Below are 24,826 nucleotides of genomic sequence, written 5' to 3'. Positions count from 1 at the left end.
ATTTCTAACCAGCATTCTCTTCTGAAAATCCCCAGTTTACCATTTTCTCTTTATCAAAAAAACGTGCACAGCACTTAACCAGATTGCCTCTGAAATGTCATATTCCAGACTTCCCACAACAACAAAACTGTCCTCAGACTCATTGCAAGAACAAATGCAATGGAGATTTCTGAGTCTGGGAAGTGGAAGTGGCTTTGGCGAGCTGTTTAAGAATATCCTTAATTTCAATCATATTCTTCCCTGGGACCTTAGTTTTGCACCTTATAGGCATCTGCCACAGGGAGAGGGACATTCAGCTGAGTGAGAGCCAGAAGCAGGCTAGCTCTATTTCTGACAAGCACCTTGGAGAAGACTGGGCAGAGCGGGATGGGAAAGGGCAGTACTAAAGGGGGGAAATCTTGTGTTTGGTGTGCTGGACCTTCACCAGCTCTGTTGCAGCCAGTCAGCAGAAGCCTCCAGCCTGGGAGCAAAGACCTTAGCAAGGGCAGTGCATTAGTCAGGAAAGGGGGGAAGATCAGGACATGAGAAAACCTGCTGATTTCAAAGAGAGGCAGCAGGTGAAAGGGAACAAGGATGAAATGAATGCAGAGATCAAAAGGGAATGGCCTTTGGCACTCCTGGGGCATGTTTTTCTGTAGATGAAGTGCAGCACCAGGGTCTAAGGCAGTGATGAGTACAGCTGCTAAGTTCAAACTGCAAGAGCATAGGGCACACTGCTTCCCAGCTCAAACTGACTTGCAGGCAGTTTGCTTGAAGGTGTCTGCACAGCCTTTTTCCAGCACTATTACCTCTGGAGAAGCAGGCATTTGAGCACAGACATTTCTGTACCACTAAAATAGTTATGTCCATGCTCAAAGGTCATTCTGTCCTGGAGAGGGTCTGGACTTGCAGCCCAAGAATAGAGCACAGCTTGGGTGTATGGCAAAAACAGTGCTGTGCCTTGCTTTCACAGTACATTCCCTCAGTGGCGTGGATTGCAGTAATTTACAGGACCCCCAAACAAGAAAACTGAGTACTGACCAGGAGAACTGCAAACTGGTGTGAGTGTGTTTTTATCCTCATCCCTTTGGAGACACTGTTCACCTAGGACCCTGAATCATGGTCCCAGACTAAAATAAGGAAATGGCTTCTTACTCTGGAGGCTAATAATTATGTGTTTCAGAAGCCACTGTCCTTTTACTTCACCCTGGTCACAGTGCAAGTATTTTATTTATGAATTTCATCAGCTGGAAGCAGCTGGTTTTAGAGGTAAAGGGATCACTAAGACAAATTAAAAAGTGGCACATTGTTCCACTTTCAAACTTCAGATTAACTCTTGATCTTAACTCTGTGTTTTTCAGGGTTTGTCTCTGGCATTTTTTTGTTTTGTCACTTTTCTTTAAATCTAGTTGCTGCATGTTCTAAATACTGCAGTGAGGTGTTTGTAGTGTAGGAGGTAGTCTTCTGTTACTGGAAACTTCAGGGATAATCCCTCTGAGGTCAGCATTGTTCCAAATTCAGGAGAGTCAGCAAACAGGAATGTCATCTGCCCAGTCATTGTCAAATGCTGAAAAATTCATGTCCTTTTATCACTGCAAAATACAGAGGGTATCTTTTCTGAGACTTGGCAAATGGAATATATATTATTTATGTATTTTGTTTTTATTTTTACAGCACATGTTTTTATCATCACTTTTTCCAGATTTGCCCTACTGTATGTCACCTGAGCGACAAAACGGGATACTTCTCATTTTGGCCTCTTGGAGGCTGACTCTCTCTATCCAGCTGCATTAGACTCTTATTGATATGAACTTCAGAAAGAAAAAAATTATTAGATCTACAGGGCCTGTGTGAGATGAGGTATGTGTTTTGCCAAACACTGTATGGAGTGAGAAAACATTACCTCTGTGAGGACAATAGGGAGGGAAGGAAGAGTCACTATTACATGTGACAGGCAGAGATGGGATTTTGTTTCCAAACCTGTGCTCTGACTGCTTCCCCCCTGCTGTCCCACAGTGTTCAGCTTGGTAGTCGGAAGGGTGTACGGAACTGCTGGAAGCCATCAGAGGCCTTATGACAATAAGAACGAACAAATTAAGTTACCAAAGTTACCTACATCCCCAGTCTCCAGGAGAAAGAGAAAAATATCTAAACTTGATAATCAGCAGGATCGATTATTAAAGGGACTCGTTACAGAGAGAGAAAGAGAAGTCAGCTCATGGCTCAGCGGAAACTGTGCACAATACACCACTCAGAAGCAACAAAGAAGTCAAGCATTTAGAAATGTCAAAGAGGATGTAGCTCATTAGGGCTTTTTACTGCAGTACTTTTGTATTAATGCACATTGAGGAAAGAAATCTGAAGTACTTTTTTCATGGGCAATTCAAGAGGATTTTAATACTGAATGTGTTACCATCTGACAAGCTGTTCCTGCAGGCTGGACAGGAGCTGCGTTCAGAGCTGCTAGGGGGAAATTTTCCCCTCCCACCTTCCTTGTTTAAGTTCTGGTTCCTATGTAAGGTGAGGCATACCAAAAGATGTACCTCTTGTTTCCAAATCAAGAGGCCCCCTGATAGTCTTCCCTATGTAGTGAGGTACACAGTCATGTGTTTATAAAGGGTGTTGAATCTGAATAAATCTGCAAGTACTTGTTTTTGTGAAAGGCATGGATACAATATACAAAAGCAAATCCAAATATTAATACAGTAATAGATTTGACAGGATGGAGAAAATGTGTTCCCATTCCAACATCACTCTGGTGTGGTTAAATTGCACATATTTAAACAGTAATACAGTAGGGATTCTGCTTCCACCCTTATTCACTGGAGAAGAGATTTTAGAAGGACTCGTCACTTCCAGAGTTTCACTGAGAAAGAGATGTTGACAGAATCAGCACTGTCTCACAATTAATAAAGAAACTATTTCTATGTCCCCTTTGCCAGCAGTGCTTCTGCAGTCTTAAAGGAGCAGCACTACAAGCACACTTCCTTTTCAAAAATAGAAGAAAAAAGGGTAAAATAACAGTTTTTAAGTAATCTTCTGCTCCATCCAAACTCTCACATTTGCTTTTCAACATTCTTTCTCCATGGTTCAGGGAATATTTATTAGTCTTCCTTATATAAAATGTAATCATGGCTGTCACTGCTGCCACAGGCACAGGAGTTGCCTGAATTTGCTGTACAACATTTAATATCAGCACACACATAGAAAAAAAAGTATTTCATTATTATTATTTTGTGTATTACATTAATGTTTGCCTTTACAGTTTTTTGTTGTTGTTATTGCATAGAGTTTAAAACGTTTGCTTCTTTTTCTATTTTTAGTACATTGAATACTAGTACATCACATAATAGACTGTTGACTGTGAAGGGAGCAAGGAAAATGTTTACAGAGCAAGGCAGATGCTTAGCAACAGTAAGTTGCACTGCAAGCTTTTCTTTACAGACAGAAGAAGATGCATTCAACATTGAGCTGATACAGAGTTGATGACAATCAATACCTGGTCATGACAACAGTATAGCAAGAACGCTGTGGAGTGTCCTGGCATAATTCATCTTATGATGAAATGGACTCATTGCACATCTTGCCATGACTATTGCAGCTTCCCATTGTTTCCCCCGTTATCTTTGGAGGACTCCTCATCTCTTCTGAGATATGTGGTTAGGGAGCACTTCTCATCAGATATCAAGGAACAAATTGGAAGCAGCAAACCCATTTTCAGCAGTCCGTACATGTTGGTTCTGCACCCCCCAGATCAGAGCAAAACACTGCAGGTCAGTAATCACTTTTCTTAAGGGCCTCTTTGTTTCCTACAAATGTAGGAAACACTTGATATAAAGTTATTGATATAGATTTTTCTGTGCAGTTTTACCTTTTGTCACACCTTCAAGGAAAGCAGAGGGTGTAACGTGATATTCTTTACCTCTGCATCAGCACCAAGAAATGCTTTATGACTTCTCTTCCGTGGGGCATTTTAGCAAGAGAAAGGCAGTGAAAACAATGGCAGACAGGCAGAAGCACTATAAGCTGTAGCTGGTGCTGCCTAGTGATCTCCTGTTTTCCTTGCAACATCCTCCCAAGCAGTGCTGGGGGTTGTTGTGTTGCACAAAGCACATGTCCTCCTCTCCTTAACAGATGCCATTTCCTCAGGAAGAAGTTGGTGGAACTAGAGGAAAACCACAGTGATGATGCACATGTTAGTCATCCTCTGCCATCGTGGGCTACTCCGGTGTGTAGTGCCACATTCGCTGGCACAGGGCAGGGGCAGGAAACAACCAGGAGTGTGTCATGGGCTGCACCTCATTGTGCAGCAGCTGGAGGAGAAAGCACCTTACTTAACCAGGTAGGGAGACTGAATCTGCAGCCAGTCCCATTTAGCATAAGTCAGATGTTAAACCTTGGTGCTCTTTTTTTGTACTGTGCCACAATTGCTCCAGTGCCATTGTGGAAGGTGCAGACAAATGTAGTGTAGCCAGCTCATGTACTGGCAGCAGAATAATCGGGGAAGAATAAAGCACTATGTAAGTATCACAGTCTCTTCAAAAGGGAACACAAAGCCCTGCCCTTCTGTGCCCGTGAGCTCAGTTTCACTTCTGGTGGTAGATTGCATGCCAGCATGGTATCAGCAGTGCCAGGCCAAGGACCGCAGCCAGGTGATTCCTGGCACTGCTGCCATTGCTCTTGGTATCCAGCCAAAAAGCAAGCAGAAATTCCCCTGAAGTTTTGACAGGATGCTCCTGTCAGCCCAAGTAGTATATAGGATCAGGCACAACTCTCCTTGGATGAAAAGCCAGGTGTAGAAATTCCCCTGTGGCTCTCTCACTCCTGTGTTAAAGTAGCTTTCAACAGGCAATGAGCATGGGTTTGGCACAGAAAGTGGGCAAGCATGGTACATCAGTGGTGTGGTAGGGACTCCAGACTCGCTGTACTCACCCCTCACTCTGGTACATAGAGCAGGTGAGCAGCACGAGGATGTGGTGTTGGCCAGCTGTGGCAAACCCTGCAGCAGCATCTACTCCAACCTTCTTGTCTTTCTAACACCTGAGGAAAGACAAGGGAGTTTATGTTGCTCTCAATACTGACAGTTTCTTCCAGGCAGCTGGTGGATGCCAGTTGTCAAAGCAGAATTATTTCCAGAGGAGTGAAAAAATGGTGAATAAGGGCATCTGTTACTTGCACTGAGTGGGACTGGAGATGAAGAAAGCAGTAGCTAACAAACTCTTGCAGATAACTGAGGACTCAGAACCTTTGGGTTTTTTTTCTGCCAAGTTTTCAAGGTGATGCCTTATTTTCTTGATCCCTGTTGGTCTTATGAAATATCTGAAGCCTGAGAAGCAGCATTAGGAGTGCTGGTTGAGAGGAGTAATCCTTGTGTGTGAAAAAACAGAGAATGTGGTGATGAGTGAAACTTTTGTAGCATCTTCCTTAGCAAAACAGAGGAGGGAGCAAAGCTTGCTTGGTTGTCCCTGTATTTCTGGCATCACACAGAAGCCAGTGGTAAAGATGGAAGAGAGTGTTGAAGTGTGCTGTGCTGAAGTCAAGGCTTTCTCAGCTAGAGAATCTCAGCCTGATTTTTTCCCTTGCTTTTCGGGCCTTTTTGCAACTGCTTTTCTTTCAACAGCTGAGTCCTGGAGTATCTCAAGGCAAAATGCAGTGGTCCCAGGGTCTGGTGTGAAAGAATTAAAGTTTTAGAGTAGACTCCAGGGGTCTAAAGGCATCTGTCTTCTCTTGATTTGGTCTTCTGTTGTTATTAATTTCTTTGATGTCCATGTGTGGTTTTAATCTAAGACATACTGGGAAAGACAAAGGATAGGGGAAGTTATCTCTGGAGTTTAGCCTTGTCTCACACATTGTCTCTCCTTTCAAAGTCTGTTACGCTTAAACTGGTCAGAAAACAAAAGAGTTCCCAGTAAAAACTCATGTCATCCTTGTCAGATCTTGCTTGCTTTCAAATGTCCTTGAATTCATTGTGGTGTCTGGAGTAGGCATATGGACCTGGGCAGCTAAGACAGTTCCCAACACATGGTGGGAATGAGCATCCTTATAATGTGTCCATGTGGATGTATGCATGGATATATGCATAAAACTTTAACCTAATCCATGAGTGTTCCATTAGATTAGTAATGCCTGAGTACTGTACAGCAGCGGTCCCCATCACCCTTTCTTGTAAGCCATTGCTGTCACTTGTTTTTACATTTTAATGGCAGTATTGTAGAATTGATGGGAGCAGCTGTTAAGAATCCCTCCTATAAAGGATCTGTGTGTCCACATGTACATGCAATGCATGCATCTCACTTTATGCTGTTTTCTTCATATTAATTGCCCTGGAATATGCCAAGATATTTGATTTGTAGTGCCTGTTTTTCTCAAATATTTTGGTTAAGCTGAGGGAACTGAGTAGGCTGCAGGACACCCCTCTTGCGAGTCTCATCTATGGGACTTTTGTCCATGTCTGTGTGCCCAGGTCTATGCTTTGCTGCTGTAAAACCATTCTACATCTTCATTCTACTGTACTGGTATCTGATTTACAAAAGCTGGCTACAGTAACTCCTTAGCCCATTTGTGCTGACTTACTTAGTTCCACTTATAACTGTGGACTTCAGTGCCAAATACAGCTATTCCAAACTTTATAACATTTGCGAAGCGCTGACCTAGAGAGACAGAGTGAAGCTGTGTTTGAAAAATTTAGGGATTATTCAAGTATGTTGGTTGAATGGAGAAAAAATCATAGATTGCATCTTTGTCCTTTCTATCTGTTGAGATTAACCAGGAGCTGAAGGTGGTAGAGGGGCAACAGATGGGGAAATAACCATACTTAGTGATGTAAAATCTACTGGCTGCAAGGAGCAGCCTGCAAGGCCCATCTGCTGTGCAAGGACTTCCCATTAGTGCATGATGGGAATGAAATCCATGCATATTCCAGCTTCAGAAAATTTCTTTGCTTTTGCTTCTTGACAGCATCCTAAATAGGTGCTATAATGAGTGCTTTAGAGTAATGCAGTTGTTAAGTGCACAGAAATTTCAGCTCACAGAGATAGGTGTAATTATATATAAAGTAATTCAGGCCTGAATTATGAAATATTTGCTCATATCATTCTCAAAAAAAGGGAGGGTGCGCAGTTAGATTTGCATTGACCTTCTCTAGGCAGCCCTTTGTTGTTCCAAGTGGGCAAAGGAAAGGTGGAGACACTGATGTTATCAACATGAATATGGAAGCTGCTGGAAGCTGAGGATTTCAGGAGAGAGGGAGCATCTGCACACTGCACATCAGGGCAGTGAGTGGTCAGCAGTAGTCAGAAACCACATCCATCTCACTTCTTTGCTTGTGGAAGAGTGTGGCAATAGAAGACAGTTGGTCTCTGCATATTCTTGCTCACTAACTGTGTAACGCAGAGGGAATGGCTTTGGAAAAAGTGCACATTGTCATGGAATGAGGGTGGAGGATCTCCCCTGAAAAACAGGCAGGGCAATGAGAAGTGCCAGATCTACTGAGCTCTCATGGCAAAAAGCTGGGCATACGTCTTTCTTGGAGGCTGTGCCCTAGCACAATTTGTTTTTTCCTGCATTCCCTGGCTCTGCATCAAATCCTGCCTCTGTAAGCATTAAGGTAAAGGAAGAATGGATGTTCATAGCCACACACTATCAAACTTCACCAGTTTGCGATATTTTGGCAGAAGCTTAGTCTCCTTTTCTGGCATTGGTACAGAGAACCTGCAGTAAAATTGAGTGGTTTGGTGTAGCCAGTTATTGAGTAGTTTTGCCATTGCTTGGCCATGGCACATGTCAAATACATCCAGATAGGGTGTTGAAAGGTTGTGTCGTTCATCTTTTTATCCAAATGTTACTTCATAGCATGTTCTTCTGACGTGTTTGGAAGACCTCTGGTGGTGGGGCTGCCTTCCCACAATGACCCCAGGAAACACATCGCTGTAAAGCTTTTCCTGTTGTCTAACCTCATTTCTGCTTAGGACCATAACTGCTTGACCCATCAGCAGCAGATGCAGAGAACAGTTTTCATTCCTCTTCATGTCAAGGTTTTGGAAACTGAAGTATTTTTTTATGTCTTTTGCCTTCTGAAGAATGTCACTTCATTCTCTCTTCCCTCCAATCAGCCATATTTTCCTGACCTCAAGTCATTTTTGTTACTTGCCTCTGAATTTTTTCCAGTTGGCCCACTAGTTCTTCTAAACATGGGGCCCAAGATGCCTGCTCAAGTTTTCAAGCAGTGGATAACAGCTGACACTGATCTCTAACAATATAAAGCTATGCTTAAAGCACTTCATCGTAGATTGTTTTTAAAAGGCCATACAATTAGCTAATACCTTTATTTGAAAACGATTTTAACATATCCTCCACCCATTTGGAAACCAATTTTAACATATTCTCCACTCTGCTGGAAGTACTAAAGGGGCAAGTGCCACAGTCTGAGACTTCTCCCTGGTTGCTTTTTCAGAATGCTCTATGCAGCCCAGAAGCATACTGAGCTTGAAGTGCTGTTACACACTGTATTATGCACTTAACGGAGCATTCCTTTCAATAACTTTAGTGACATCATACAGATTGTACTGTGCAATTTAGCATGTATTTCTGTGAAAATATCCCCCCTACCCACTTGTCATGTTTTGGTTTTGTATTTTGGTTTTGTTTTTTTTAGCATGGCAAATCTGCTGCAACTGTCAGTGCTGCAGTATTTTTTAGGTTTCTCTTTTCCCCAAGGAAAAGCTCAGGAAGCATGGAAGTGCTGCTACACTTTTTGTTTCTGAGACCCACTTTGCTTGCTGGAGGGGGAAAGATGGAGAAAGTAAGACTAAAATAGGGTGTTAATTAAAAATGTTATTCCTTGCAATTGACAAATAGTTGATTATTCAGACTGATCTTATTCTGGTTAATTCAGAACAAAATCCTTTGATTCTGATACATCAGTACCTAACAGAGCTAGTGCAGAATAGCTGTGCTAGAAAAAGTCCCCAAACAGACAAACTCTGGACTGTATGATCCATCCTGTCCTCTGCAGACTAATATTGCTGACAGCCCTGTTCTGCAAAATTCCACCCTGTCTTCTGACAAGGCATGTAACACCAGGTCCTTTGGCAGGTTTGACAGGCCTTTTTTTCAGGCCTGCTTAGAAGGTTGCTTGTTCTGATATGAAAGAGGAGCAGTTCTCTCTGCATTCCTCCATTTTGCAAACATCCAACATTTACGATTTTGACATGAAATCATGGAACTGTTTATCTGATAGGGTTTTTAAAATATCAGTAACATCTTTAAAGAAATAGATAAACCCTCAGATTGTAGTCTGGGTCTTTTTCTGTTTACTTCTTGGTTTCTAAACTTTTATGGGATCTTGTTTGCAAGAGTTTCTCCACAGCTGCAAGAGCTAGACATTTACTGCTAAATTAAAAAAAAAAAAAAAAAAAAGAAAAAAAGAAAAAAGGAAGTGGTGTTGGCTTGCCTATTGAGTTGTATGACTTTAGGAGCTGCAACAATATTTATTGTTTTCAAATCATATCAATCCCAATAAAATATTATGAGTAGCCAGTGCTGACTGCAGTGTTTTAGCTGTACAAGATTGCAGATATTTAAGTTCCCCATCAAGTTGCCAAGTTTAACAAAATCCCATTTGCTTTCAACAATAGACCACCATGTATGGCAGTTAACAGGACACTGAAATACAGGGTTTTTTATATAAGTATGATCTTTCATACAAATAAATGGGATTTGCAGGGTTTTGAACTGGTTCTCTAAATTCAGATAGCTGATGTCAGCAATTATGTTGTATTGCATATTCTCCTTGTTAAAAATGGTTATTGCTTGTCAGTTATCCGTGTTTTGCAGGCCCATAGCTGTGCAGCATTTATACTACAGACAATTCTTCACTGTTTATCATACAGCTGTTGTAACGGCAGTTATTTCCAGATGATACTTACCTTCAGGGATACCAATTCCCTGGTTCGCATGCAGTATATGTTCTATCAGTATTTTGAAAAGGCTACTGCTTACTTTTTATAAATAGTCCAAGCGAGTAACTACCAGACCAACTTTTGGTAGTTTTTTTAAGCCATATTTCACGTTGTTTTTTCCATGGCTAAAATTATGTTGTCTGAAGATTAAACTTGCTGCTCACCTAGGGACTCTGTCCAGGGCCCACAGTTTTGCCAGCACTTGAGATATAATCATAAAATCATAAGAGTTGCAATTTTAGGTTCATTTCTTTGGCAGCCAGTGGTTTTCAGACTGCCACAGGCAACTCAGTAGTTTTGGATTATCCCTAAATTGATTGTATTGTTTGTGTCTATTTTGAAGCTATATTGAGCTCTCAGCTGGCTGGATTGCACAAACGCTTCCGAATATTTGGAAAAACATACTCCAGAATATGCTGGCTCTCAACTTTTATTAAAGGTGACTGAATCCATGTCTGTATAGGAAAGTTAATTTGAACTGCAACAGATTAATGTGAATTAAAAGCTGAGTAGCTATTTTCAATTAACGTCTTAAATTGACAGTATTCTCTCTATGTTTATACAGTATAATGGGAGGGAGACTGACCTTCTTTTGCTCACACTGAATAATGCTTGATAGGCAGTTTACAAGGTGGGCCTGCATGGAGCTGTTTGGTTTGGGAATTTTTTGTTTGACCACTTACATGACAACTCTGGCTCTCTGGCTTAATGTTTTGTGTATTATCTTTAGCTGTTGGAGACCCACTGAAATGCTGAAGTGCACAAGGTCAGTGTTTTCACTGGCAAGTAGGAAATACAGAGTAGTTCTTCATACATGATCGTTTTTGTCCAAACTGTCAGGACCTCTACTTCTGTTCTTTAACTGTAATTTACTCTGTTCTGCCTCCTCCCAGAGAAAAACCAATGAGACCATCCAAATCCCTGAGACACTTCTTGTGCTGTCTCCTGCATGGAGCATCCATCTTCTTGGGTGGCCCTGTGTGTGGTATTGCAGTAAGAAGATAGAGCCTCAGTTGTATATTTGTGTTAATGCCCACTCTTCCTGATGAACAGATATTTGCAGCCTAGACTCTGTAAATGCTTAAATGCTAAATCTGCATGTCTACAGGAATGGTCTTAAAAGAGAACAGCAACCACCCACACAGTAGTGAGCTCCTGATAGTGGGGTCTGGGAGATTCAGCTCACTGAGGTAAAAACTTTTCTCTCAACAGCTTTACTGCTGTCTGAAATGTTCTCCTTTTAGATTTTTATGTGTATTTATTTCACACCAAAAAGAAAAGCTGGAAAATTTCAGGACTGGTATTAGGTTTGGGATTATTGGTCTTTTGTTTGCACGAACTTCAAGGCATTTTGTATTAGGAGATCCTGTCTGAATTTGGTGAGATTCTGGGCATACCTTTGCAGAAGGGACAATAAGTATCATATTACAAACTGCAATAGAAACGTCACAGTACAAATGCTTTTTTCACATTACAGTGCTCCCTGTTGCTCTTCTGGGAGCACATGATTTTAAAAATTGCAATTTGAGAAGGCTTTCTTGCAGCAAGACAGCTGTGTGGCTTGTCATCACTGTAGTTTATTGATATTATCCCTATGTATCCAATCCATGTGAGAGAGTGTAACAGCACTCCTACTTCAGGTGGTTAAGACATGAGCAGTATTTAGACTGTAACTGGTGCTGCTCTACCTTTTAGCTGCCAACACCCCCACCCCCCCCCTTACACTTTTTGCTGAAAAGTTTTCAGTGCTTAAACTGACTTCCCCTGAAATTAAGACAAAACCCAGTGAACACATGATGACCTCATGAGATGTCTTCCAATGCAGATTATGCAGTGATGCTATGGTTCTGCGTGGCTTCACTGTAGTGTTAAGTGTATGTATGGACAGGCATGCTGCATAATCTAACTGAGGGTTATTATGTCCTTACTACTGTTGCTCATGTCCCTTAACAGATACCTGAGGTATGTCCTATGACTGTTAGCAGTGAATTACAGTATTATTACTGAACTCATGGGGACTGTATGTTTATTCTGTGTCTGAAGGGGACTTCTGGGAATGCGTCAGAGAACCATTATACTTCAGTGGTGTAGCCAATGTCCATATCGGACAAATCATCTCCTACAAAGCAGCATCCATCTGAGCCTCTTGGACTGTTTCCAGTCCCTAATGTGGCTATACACCACTGCAATGCTAAATGTGGACACGCAATCTATGATAGTCCCTAATAAATATTGAGCTAGAAACCATGACAAATCTTTGGGCTTTAGGTGGTGGTTACATTAAAGATAGGTGAAAAGCTTTTATTTTAGGGATGGGGAACAGGAACAGTATGCTTGTATTTTACTCAGTGACATTTTACAAGTGAAATTAATGGATTGGAATAGCTTCCAAAGTGATTAAGTGTTTGGAGTGGGAGTGGAACAGCAAGAGATGGTACACATGTCACTGATCAGGAGCTTTAGGCAGGGAACCTGCTTTAACTGTAAGTAGAAGATACTAATCTGGGGTTCATTTTGACATACATTTTCATTAGATTGGGCACTTACTGATATGTATTGCATGTTTTTGGAAAAACATGGGTAGAGGGCACACAGAAGTGAGGAGTCTGGGCCTTGCCACAGTGTTCCTGTGGGGTCACAGGAAAAGTGTCCCTGTTGCTCTGTGCCTGTCTTGCCTGTGTCCACCTTTATCACCCTTGCCTCTATCTGTTAAGTATCAGCTGGAGCACTGACTTATGGAATATACACAGTGGGTATGATAAAATTTTCCCATTTACCTGGGTAAATCCTGTCACATGGCCATGTGGAGTAGATACTTTAGATCACCAAAGATATATGTATCACACTGTAGTTGACTACATGTCTTTGGTAAGGGTTTTTTGTTGTTTTAAAAAGTGTGCATGGTACAAATCTGCTTAGTTCTACAGGTAGGAACTAAAAATATGGCATGCTAGCCCTGCCTTTAATGTGACAGAATCTCATCTGCCATAAATTAGGCAAAACTCTGCTGGATCTCTGCCACTTTGCATGAGTAAAATCATCTGGTCCATTGACTCTCTTTTCTTGAGGCGAACTTCATGCCTCTGGCATGTTGTGTCACAGGAGAAAAGCTCTCCTTTTTTCTGAGACATATCTGCCTTCTCCATCATTGGGACCATCGCCTGGTGGGGCATCTATGGCCCTAGTTGTGATGCAGCAGTCTGCTAGAAGGCATTCATTTGCTTTCAGTAACATAAGCCAAATTAACACCTCTAAATTATATTAGCTTATGAACTGTCTTGTTCTTGTCTTCAGCTACTTGAAACTTTTAATGCACTATGTTTACAGAGGACCTTGTTTCATTAGATTACCCTCTTTAATTGCACTGAAATTGTATTATGCCAATGCCTGACCATCTCTTTCCTGAGCCTGTTAAACTTCTGTCTATAGATGTCAGGAAAAATTTTATTTGAAAACTTTAAATGAATCTTTAGCTCAGTATGATTTTTTTAGAAACAATTTACAGTTTGCCATTTACTTAAATAGAATAAGGAGCTCTTCTGTGGAAGATTTAAAGAGAATCTGGTTTATTTCCTCTCTAAGCCCTCAATTTGTTGTTGTTTTTTCACTGTAGAACAGTAGGATTCCTTCATGTCATCCAGAGAGAGGGAGGGAAGAAGAAAATACATGATAGATATTCATGAATCCATATTTCTCCTTTATAAATGTGTTAATTCAAATTAAAATCTTGAAAATTCAGGGCAGTGCATGAGACTTCAGGCTGGTACATTTTATTGAAAGAGAGATGAAAATAACATGGCTTTGGGACTTGTCATTGGGAGTCTAAGCAGCTGCAGAGGAAGGAATATTAATACTTATAGCTGAATCAGATTTAATTCAGACTTAGTGGGACTACCAACCACTGTATATGTGTTTACATGCTTACATGCATAAATAATATATCTTTTAGATCTATATTATGCTTAAAATATTTTAGTCTCTATATAGATATTTTATAACGCAACGAAAACATACAATATGACTGGACTCTTTATGAAGAAAGCTACAGTTTATCAGTAAAACATAGGCCTTGAGGTCCCCCAACACTTCACATGATCCTCAGCCAAATGCCACATTTGGTTGGATGGTGGTGTCTGAGTAAAGGTACAGTAAAAAAACCTGCATGAGTTTGTGCTATTCTGCCTTCCCCTGAAGATATCCAGCACTTTAAGGAGACTAAGAGCAGCTGAAGCGGAAGATGAACTCAGAAAATTGATGGTTTTTTACAACCTTTACCTTTACAATTATTCACTAGTGATTAAGAGCTTCACTCAAGTGTGAAACTGGAATAATGTTGCACATGTGCAGTATAAGACACCCTGCTCCCAAGGGCTTAACATCCTAAGAGCAGTGGCCCCATGCTCTGGTGCTTGGTTTGGGACTGGTGAGCTCTGAACGCACACTGAAATTAAACAACAGAGGATAAACTTCTGAAAGAAAGCAGCATTCCTCAAATGCTGGTGAAATGCAGATGGGTGAGATACCACTTGGCTTGTTCGTCCCAAATTAGGGAATGCATGAGAGAAGGACACCCACCTATTGTAGTGGGCAACTAAAACAACATTGGATTTCTTCTTCTTCTGCCCATAATTGTCATTTTGCCCTCAGTGGGACTGTGTTGGATTTTTGTCAAGAACAATATTCTGCTGTTAGTGAGGTAAGATGATATTTAGAGATGTGCAGGAGCCACTATGGAACCAAAATTAATTCTGTCCTTGGAAATGAAGCACGTTTCTTTTCAATAAAATTTTCGTTGACAAAATGAGCTTTTACATCACTCTACTGAGCCTAAACAAGTCCTGTCACAATTTCTACAGCACGATCTTTTTCGGTCTATGTCACTGTGCAATGTAAATAAGAAGATCTTTATGGTCCATTTTGGTCTTTATATTTTTGTATTGTAGTTACCAGCAGATAGTTCAGTTAGTCACTCAGTAGTTCCTACTGCCATTTCTTGCTTTCACACAATTGTCATTTTACAAGAAGTATTTTTTAATTGTTTTGCTTTGCTGTAGAGCAGGGTTTTTTTTCTCAATGGATTGTGCCCTCAAGGTTGCTAAATGGCTTAGAGCCAAAAAGATTTTATCCATTAGTGTTTATACCTTCCTAAAATATGTAACAAAACAGGTTAATTTAAAAAGCAAAAGAGGAAATAATTTATCTAATTCTGATAGTTTGTCTCATACTTCAGCCTGTCAGTTAGTAACTCCATGATGATCATTTCATCATCAAGTGTGGCAAAAATAAACTAGACCTTTCTTGACAAAGAGCTGGGAGAGATCATACAGATCTTTGGTAGGGAATTAGGCACTAGGTATTGTGCACCCCTCTGAGAATTTCTTCTGTATTCAGAGTCAGTGCAACAGGAAAGAATCAAGGCATAAATTATTTAGATCTATTAAGTATCAAATTAAGAATTGTCAACACTAACAATGTGTGTAAATTTTAAAATAGACCCACCACAGGGATAAAATATTTCATTGATTTCACAGCATTTTCATTGGAAAGAAATGTTCTGCACAACCAATTTAATTCAATCAGTTCACTGGCAGCAGATATTTTTGCTCATACAGCATAGCACACAACTTTTGTTCAGATGAGGTCTAGGACAGTAGGAGATGGCACTTCAAAGAAAAATTTTTCAGTGCTAGGGATGTATCTTATTTTTTGGCTCTTGCTCAGCAATGAAACTGAGTCATTGGTCAATTCACTGTCATTGTGTCATTTGTTAAACTTGCTTTCATTCCTTTTAGGCCTTTCTCTGAACAGATGGAAAATTCAGCTCTCAGAGCTGGCTCCTTTAAAATTTTTCCTTCCTGCTTGATCAGGTAGCCTCAGTATTGCAAAGGGATATCAGAAGCTTTGTGTTCACCAAGGTGCTTTTCCAAAGTGGTTTTGTCCTTACAGCCAGACCCTAATTCAAATAGCAGGTCACAAGTCAGTGTAAATAGGCAATGGGTAATAGAGGGCTGAGAGAAGCACTTACAATTATTTTGTCATGTATTGACTTATAATTTATGCCTCAGTTCTAATGAATTAAAAAGCTTTCTGAGGCCTTTTTTTCTCAGACTCTGGAGATCACCTGGTGCTCATAGTGGTCAGTGCAGACACTGTTTAAAGTATGCAATTAACTAACACTATTTACAGTTGAAGGTTACTTGGTGCTGTATTTCTTTCTCTTGCAAGGGGAGAGAGTCTTCTGGTAATGAAGCTGGCATTGATTACTTCACAGTGAAAAGGATAGCTTGTCTCTGCCCTCATGAACTCTTCCAGGAGAACACCTGGGGAATAATGGACCGGTCCCACAGACTGACCACCTTCAGATGAGAGCAGAGTCTGCATTTTGGATGAGACATACCTCTGCCAGGTTTTGTAAGGGAACCCAGAAGCAACTTTTTAGAAAGACAGACCTTTTAATGAGTGTGTTCTATTCTGTTTTCTATGAGTTATTTCTGTGGAGAAGTTAATACACCTTGGAACGTGGTGTTGTTGAGGTCTGAACTCAGCCGGCAGTGGCCAGCCATTCACCTCCCGCCTCCCTGGTGAAATAGGTGAGGGACAAAAAGATGAGAATTCGTAGGTTGAATAAAAAGAAAGAATTTACTAAATATAACAAGAGAACAACAGTAACAATAGTGAGTTCAAAAAGAAACGGATAAAATGCAGCAGTGGCTTATGGAGCGCAGCAACCGCACCCCTGCTCCCCCCCAGCCACACGCGACCGGACAGGAAACCTGAAAACGGCAGTGCCAGAGCAAGGCCCTGCCCCCCTGTATCCCTGGGCATGGCATCACATGGGATGAAACACTCCTGTGACTGATCCGGACCTGGCCCTCCAGCTGTGCTCCCTCTCAGCCCAGGGAAAGTTAACTCTATCCTGGCCAAAACCAAGACAGGTGTGTGGAAAGACTTCACATGTGGTGCAAGGGGGCAAGACAATATGATATGAAATCTTAACGTTGCAGACATCTTCTAGATTTTAACTAACTGATTACTAGTTATACCCACAGGCTACATGTAAGATCAGGTGTGTCCCCCTTAGCTTTGCAGCTGTACATATGGTGTCTGAGGTTTCATCTTTGACAAGCTTATGGCTAAATACCTGAGATAAATGAAGTTTGTGGGAATGCGACCACATGTATAAAAAGAGAAGATGACCTGAATATCACAAAGGAGTTCAGTGGTAAAATAAGGGTGAAAAGGTACATTTTCAAGGTGTCCAGCTTTAATCTGATTTTACTGGAATTCATTATTAACCCTCAACACTGCAAGCTGCTCCATGAGCCACAATGTCAGTACAGCAAGTTGGTCTGATGTTAATAATGATGAATGTGTGTTTCTGGAAATGATGATTCACATGCTGCATGGAAGAACTGGTTTGGGAGAACTTGCCCCAGTGCTTGAGCCAGTATAATAACTGTTTCTTTTTTAGAATTTTATTTATTTAAAAAGCCAGCAGATCCCTTGCTAGCCAAAGACCATGAAAAATAATGGTAATGACACGGGATTTGTCTTTTGATTTGTAGTTACCAGAAGATAAAAAGCCATACATAAGTGATGATTTACAAAATGAGGAGGGAATCCTGTTGGTACATTTCTGATAAAATATTTATTATTTCTGCCAATCTTTGCTATCATAATCCCTCTCCAATATCTTCATGGGGACAAATAGCATCCTGAGAGTCCTCTTCATATTTTCTAGCCATACATCCACCAGAGTTTCCTCTTCTTTTAGACAGGAGCACACACAGAGAAGATTTGTGTTCACTGGATGAGTAAAAAGACATTTGTTATCTAAATTAGCCATCCCTGGAATGTATTTAAATGCAGATTCCAAAAGTTATGAGGGAAATCTGGAGACAACATGTTCCAGATTTAAGTGTTTCATTCTTTATTTTTAAGTTTCTGTTTATGTTTTCATCACAATGTCCTACTAACACCTCTCAGAGAACCAGATGAGGTGTCTAGTAGTTACACCTTGCTTGTGAGCTAGTTCTTCAGCACTGTATTTTGGTGACGACAGACTTATGCCCTGCAAAGAACATCCTGGGAGAATCTCTAGTGAATACACAGCAATTCTTAAAGCAAAGTGGCTGCTACATGGCCATGAAATGTAAATATCCATACCAGAGTAACAGGTGCATATTGAGAAATAGAGACCCTGAAGACCTCTAAACTATTTCATAGTCCCCAAGCCAAATCATCCTTTTATTGATACTATGTACACTGTTCTTTTAGACTTTGTAGTCTTTGAGAATGTCCCACAAACCGAGTGCTTTGTAGCATAGACAAACAGAAAATGTGAATGTATGGAAAGAACAAGTTTTGCTTTTGGTCAGCATTTCCCTTCTGCTTTTTTTCCTCTGCCTGACTGCGCTATTGTGGAGTTCTCTCCTCATACCCCTCCCTGACACACCCAAGGGGAAGGTCTTGGCAGAGCCCTGTGATTCTGCTTTTTGCAGACACACAACATCCGTTGTCACAGGTAGGAAAGAGAAGCAAAATGGAGGCAGGGCAGCTGTTGACATAATTGAAGGCTCTGACGTCAATCCTTTTAATTAGGTGGAGAAAGAAGAGAGCTAGTAGATATTTTTAGAAAGCAGGATGCTGGGGATAATTACCTCATGCTTGAGGTCTCTGGGTTTTATCATTTTAAGCTCTACAGTGAAAAAAAAATCAAAATTACATCTTTCTAATTCTTTCCACTGCCTTATTTATCCTTGGTCTTTTTCCACCCTGTATCAACAACTGGATTGTTCAGGACCTTTAATCAGAATTTAGTTCCACAAACTTCTTATTGCTTACCTGTCTCCTGCAGATCAGTTGCATGTAATTTCAGACCCTCAAAGACTAATTAATTGAAATCAAAGCCAAGAAAAAGGATTTTAGGTGGTGTGGGGTGGTGGTGGGGGTGGTTGTGGTGGTGTTAAATACACTGTCTGTCTCTCCCTGCTGCCATGGAAGCCCAAGGTAACTTCAGAATTTCAGTATTGCTCTGCTATCACTCATGTCCATGCTAGAGCAGCTGGACACTTCAAGATAAGCAAAGGTGGATCAAAGCTCAGCTCTTATGAGTATGTCTGAGTGAGTCTGATCTACAAATCATTGTGATCAATAAAAAGTCACTTTTTGACTTCACCTGGGCTTAGACCAGCCAACAGAGTGCACCAGTACTGGTTTTACGGTTCTCCAAGGGTTTCTGCCTCTAACTGCCCTTATTTCTCCTATGGCAAGGCCCAAGATGCTCAGAGCCCACTTGGATACCCTGGCTGGAAGAAGCTGTAAAGAGAGTGAGCTTTACAGATGGAGCTTTTTTACTGCAGATCTTTCTGCTTTTTGCCAGAGGTTTACAGCTTCAGTATTGTTTGGTTGACATGGGTGTGTTAGAAAATGCCTGCACGCTCACAGTCCCTGTACCCGGCAGCCCTCAGTGCAGGAGGGATGAAATATTATCACAATGAAGTGAGGTAACAACACACCACCTGAGCTACAGTTAGCCCATAGGAGAGTTTGCAGTCCAAAAAGCACTAGCAGAAGAAGAGAAAATTAAATACATTTTTTTAAAAAATAAATTATATAAATTACCAGACTGAGCATAATGTTTACCTTCTAGGTCTTGGTTTTCTGTTGAGTGCTCCACCATTAAACATCCAGCATTATTCAAGAGGTAAGAGAGTTCAGGAAAGGCTATGTCCTCAGCTGAGATTGTCTGCAGATTCACAGAGATTACACTAAATTGGGAAAAGGTTATATAAACTGCGAAGATCCCCCTTTGATAACCATGAATATTACAAGCCTGGTTTCGTACTCTGGTTTCCTAAAGAAATGAACATTAGGTTATGCACAGGTGGGTACCTCAGTCAGTAATTCTTGCTGTTTTCCCTTTGTCTCCCAAATAACGTTTAAGTCTGCTGATGAAGTTCAGCTAAATTTGGCAGCAGGATTGTGATCTCCAAGCTTTAGAGTTTCTCCAAGTTTCAAGAAAAAGAGCAGTTGAGTAGAGGAGACAGAGTTCCTAGGTATGGAAGTACTACAGTATACCTCATCCCTTATCAAATTTTGTAGAATTCAAGCAAGATACATTATGAACACTAATGTCAGAGACTGCACATTTAGTACATGACGTACTATAGTCATCGTGCTGAAATCCATACAGAATGAAGTCTGTAATTTCTGCACTTCAATAATTTTTTATTTTTATTTTTTCCCTGGAAAAAATGTAGACTTGTGACCTGCAGATCCTGAATAGACTGTACAAACCAACAGGCTGAATTTTTGTCTTGAATTCATTGTCTGATAGCTGCTTGGCCTTATGCAGAATGCAGCGGTTCCTATAACACTGGCAGTACAAAGGGTTTAGAGCTGTGATCCAGCAAGTGCATTCTCATATAGTCTAAACTATCTGGAGAGCTGATGTGAATTAACATAGCTTCTTCTGCACCCTGTAACCTACAGTTTGAACCCAGCATTTATAAAGCAAGGAAATTAAACCCATTATTTATCATTACAGTTCAGAGGTAACTATTTGGCACTTGAACAGCTGAGAAATACAGATGATAGATTTTTATTGCAGTTAAACTATTATTACCCAGGCACACATTTTGAAAAGAGTATTAGTTGCATTACTGCTTTGCAGGTGAAGGGAGGTTGTGTACCCTAGCGTCTGACTTGACCCTATACTGTCCTTCATTGATTGCAATGTTTGTAGTGCAAAACAGCTTTGTGGTAAAATCACTGCACATGTACTGATGGTCAGAGAGCTGAATTCTGCTTTAGTTCTGCAAATGCAACTCCCATTACAGTTAGAAGCTCTAAGTTCTGATCCTCCAGTGTGCAGTGTGCCTCAGCTTCGACCGTGAGATCAAAAACTCTTTGAAGGTTAACTATTTTGATTACTTTGTTGACTTAAGTAATTACATGCTTGAGCGTTTTGTTGAATTAAGGTCTAAACTGTAAGCTTGCTTATTTTATCTATTCACTGTTCACTGAATCCACTACTTTATCTTAATCTACTTTATTTTAAGGTTTAAAAATCTAGCTGGTCAGATTGAGTGTATAGTATACTCTGTGCAAAGATATGCTAGAAACAAGGTTGCTCAAAAAAAGGAGAACTACTTCCTTGAGCACACTGACAAAGGGAAAAAGAAAAATAGATGACATTTTCTAAAGAACATTGCTGTCCCTGGCAGGATGATATCTGGGAGCTTCCTAACTTGCTTTCTATAGAAACTTGAAGTTTTAAGATGCAAATCCAGTACAGCTTTATCTATTCAAACACTTTGTGCAAAGCAAGAGTGGATTACTGCACTGTTACAGAACCAGTGAAACCAACTATTTTTTCCAGCATAGGACAGCTACTTTCAGTACACAAAATGTCCCAGTGTATTCCTCTTGCAGGGTGTCCTGTGTGTCAGTTAGCTGGCAGTGTCCCAAAAGCCTCCTTCTTCCCAGAGAAATCTTCCTTGATCTACAGATATCTTTTGCATGTGTCAATTGATGCATTTGAAGTACTTGAAATAAGGATTTGTGTAATACTACATAGCTTATGGATCTGCAGCTTCAAGTACTACCTGGAGGTTGCTTTAACCAAGATGCCTGCAGAGAGGTAGGAGCAGCAGATCAAAAAGAACTAATAGGTCGTATACGTATAAACAGTGTTATAAGGAGTGTTTATGGCTGAATCTAAGCAGTCATGGCTTACCTGGCTAGGAAATCCCTGTGTGGTGTAACTCATTCCTGCAGTCAGATATCTCAGCCTATGTCCATCTGACTGGTCACAAGCTCTGTTTCTCTTCCCCAACAAAGATGACTGTATCCCTTTATAGATCCTCCTGTTAAGTCCTAGGAACACACTTCAATCTTCTTGGAGAGTATACTGCCTGTCTTTGCCCATGCAAGATTGAAACAGAGCAGTTGTCTTCTTTCTTCACTCTTTCTGCCTGTTTCATGTCCTGGATTGAGGGCGTTATTCATACACTCAGAAGAATACACAGAACTGGTAGCACAACTTCAGCTTCAGATAGTCCCCAAAAGGTTAACTTGATGAATGTTTGCCTGTGCAGAGATTGGAAGCAGTTATTTGTGTCACATATCCTGCTCCTAAAACCTTTTAATCTTTTTGTGTATAGGTCAAAGATGCTAAAATTGAAGCCGGTAATGCAAATAGCAGGATTCAGTGTTTTATGTGTGGTCTTCATTAGCTAAGTGGGTTACCAAGAAATCAGAATATTAACTGTATTTTGCAGGCTATTTAAAACTTGGAGACGGCTCTAGATTTGGTTGCTTTTTATCGAGGCAAGGAGAAAGGTTGATGATCTAGAGGTTGCTAAATAATAATATCAGAGTTAGGGAAGTTACTGAAATGGCCATTTCTACTTACTTGGTGAGTCAAAAGCTATTCAGACAATGGTTTTACCTACATGACACTAGTTACCTGCTGCTTGCAATAAAACCACATTCTGACCCAGACAAGGGCAAAGCATTCATGCCTTGCAGCATCAAGATGCTGTCAGACCCAGGGTGTGTATTTATCTTACTGTTGGGGACAAAACATGTGTTGGAAGAGGCCTTCCTTTACTTTGCTTCATCTAGAGAAGAGATATGTAGAGTTACGGGGAAAGGGAGCACTGCTGAGACAAAGGCATCTGTTCAGTCTGGATCTGCCTTTGTCCTGGAAGGCTTCATAGCTTAGACAGTGAAATGACCCTCTGTTAGCCTAAAAAAAAAAATAAGCAGAGAAACCACTTGCTTTCCATGCATGGGAGGATTTGAGCACTGGGATCAGAAGGAGTTATTTCAGACCAGTCCATGACTGCATCACTGAAGCTCTGAGACACTCAATCCAATCAGCTAGATATTTCAACCTTTAAAGTGCTTCTTTGTACCTAGCAAACAGTGATGAGACATAATAAACATGCTTACAATTTGCTTCACATGCCTGCCTGCCCTTCAGAACCAACTGTCTTAAATGCACCCATCCTACAGCCAGAAACGGACATCTGTGATTATCCCATTCAATACCCCCAGTGACGCACCCGCCTCGCTTCATTCAGCCAATCCAGTACTACAGGAATTATTGCTCTGTCCTTATTCAGGCCAGCAACTGATGGTGCACATGGAACAAGCCTGCTGGGAAGACATCCAGGCTTTGCTTTGACTCCGAGTGACAATGAGTTTGCTACACGCCCCACCCCCACTAATCACAGCTAATTACTGTGACTGCTAAGAAGCCCTTGTCTATCTGCCCACTTGGCTTCTGTTCTGCCTTTGCAGATGCTTGGTGAGACCGCACCTGCCTCCATGTGGGGATGTTCACACAGCTCTCGATTCACTGTTTAACCTACACTTTCCATCAGCTAAAAAAGTTCTGCTGTTGCCTGGGAGAGGAGCTTGGTGATGGTGAAGGGAGTCTTTAGAGGGGGCTTGGAGTTATCCCAGGAAACAGGCCTTTTCCATTCATGTGTTGGCAACTGTGGGAGAGGCAGCAAATTGAGTGTCAGTGTAAGGAACCGAGAAGATGAGCTCCTGGGCTATGTTCTCATTCCATACATCAGTTGACTTAAAGCTTATACTGGTGCCTTTTTATCTCTCAGAGAGTTTTAGAACTTAATTAATTAGCATTTGTGAACTGTGAACACTTCCTCTGATATGAACTATTAAGTATCTCAGTGAAATATGAATAATCTTGGCATGCTCAAATTAGCTCAACTTTGGTATAGGTGAAAAGAGTAGCACTACATCATAGGGAATATCTTGTGTTATTTCAAATGCTGTAATCCTTCTTTTATGGATTTCTGGGCTATTTTTATAAGACTAATTCTGATTAAAAAATATTAAGTCTGACAGCTCTAATCCATGCTTCATCCTTGCATATCTAGCAATGTTAAAACACTCTGACTAGTCTAAAGGCATTTAAAAACAATTCCAAGCTGTACAAAATTCTGAGGAAAACATTCAAGCAACACACGTTTCGCCACTTCTCTGGTGAGAAGAGTTTATGGAGCTGCACAAGCCAGGATTGCTGTTGTATTTAGTGTATTGCCTTTGATTATATCCCAGTTTGAGAGTGGCTGATTTAATTTTTAGCTCTCAGTTGTTCTGATGTAAGTAGACCTCAGCTGTGATTGTCCACTGATATAAAAAAATGGTTTGTCCATTTCCAGCTGTTGTAGTTTTCCTTTTTCCTCATTATGGTAGCTGCTTAGCTCTACTCTTAATAATTTAAGCAGGTGTATAAAACTGGGCTGGAAATGCCTCCACCAAAATGGGTGAGGTTGAGAGACTGCTGCTGAACCCTGTTGCCCTTGCAGGATACAGCTGCTTTGAGACCAGTTCAAACTACAGTCAGGCAAAAAAATGTTTCACCAAACTACTTAGCAGCACGTTACTCATGGTAGCAATGGAGAAAAAGGTACAACTCTGGAGTTATCTCGTGTTCTTAGGCAGTTTTGTCCCACCTTGGGTTGTATTTTGGGCTGTCTGTACTGCAGATAGAAATGTACTTTGCAGTTTTGAATTCTACATTTTGATACAGAAAAAGCTCAGCTAACCCCTCCAAGCTGCACAGCTGCTCTGAGAGGGTTTTCAGCCACAAAGTGTGAACTCTTTACCACTGGTTTGCAATTAAAATGAGAAAAATCCCCCCCAAAGGTTTTTAAAAATATGTAACTTGGTGGTGGTTTTCAATATCCAATGTGTAAAAGACAGGTTGGGTTTTTTTCTCAGTTTGTACTGAAACCTGATTTGACCATGCAGGAAGCAATTAAGCTAGAACGTGTGGTTCTGTTTCATCTGATCTTTAGATAATTTAGAGGCTGGAATGGGGTGAGGGGTTTTTTGTTATTTGTAGT

The 24,826-nt window shown here is 40.8% G+C and overlaps 1 protein-coding gene and 1 long non-coding RNA gene across 4 annotated transcripts in view; one reads left to right on the top strand and one right to left on the bottom strand.

The window, feature by feature from the left end:
• NRG1 (neuregulin 1) overlaps window positions 1–24,826 on the top strand; it is a 522,222-nt gene that overhangs the window by 167,736 nt on the left and 329,660 nt on the right. The gene's annotated exons all lie outside the window — the stretch shown is intronic.
• On the bottom strand, window positions 17,640–21,772 carry LOC141973934 (uncharacterized). The gene is made up of 3 exons (XR_012635629.1): window positions 21,679–21,772; window positions 19,584–19,686; window positions 17,640–17,744 (listed from the first exon to the last, which is right to left on the bottom strand). It is a non-coding gene; the product is annotated as an uncharacterized LOC141973934 (long non-coding RNA).

This window comes from Athene noctua, chromosome Z (assembly GCF_965140245.1).
Source record: "Athene noctua chromosome Z, bAthNoc1.hap1.1, whole genome shotgun sequence".
NCBI lineage: Eukaryota > Metazoa > Chordata > Aves > Strigiformes > Strigidae > Athene > Athene noctua.
The sequence above is the reverse complement of the archived record's forward strand: the minus strand, read 5'-3'. Positions and strand labels throughout refer to the sequence as shown.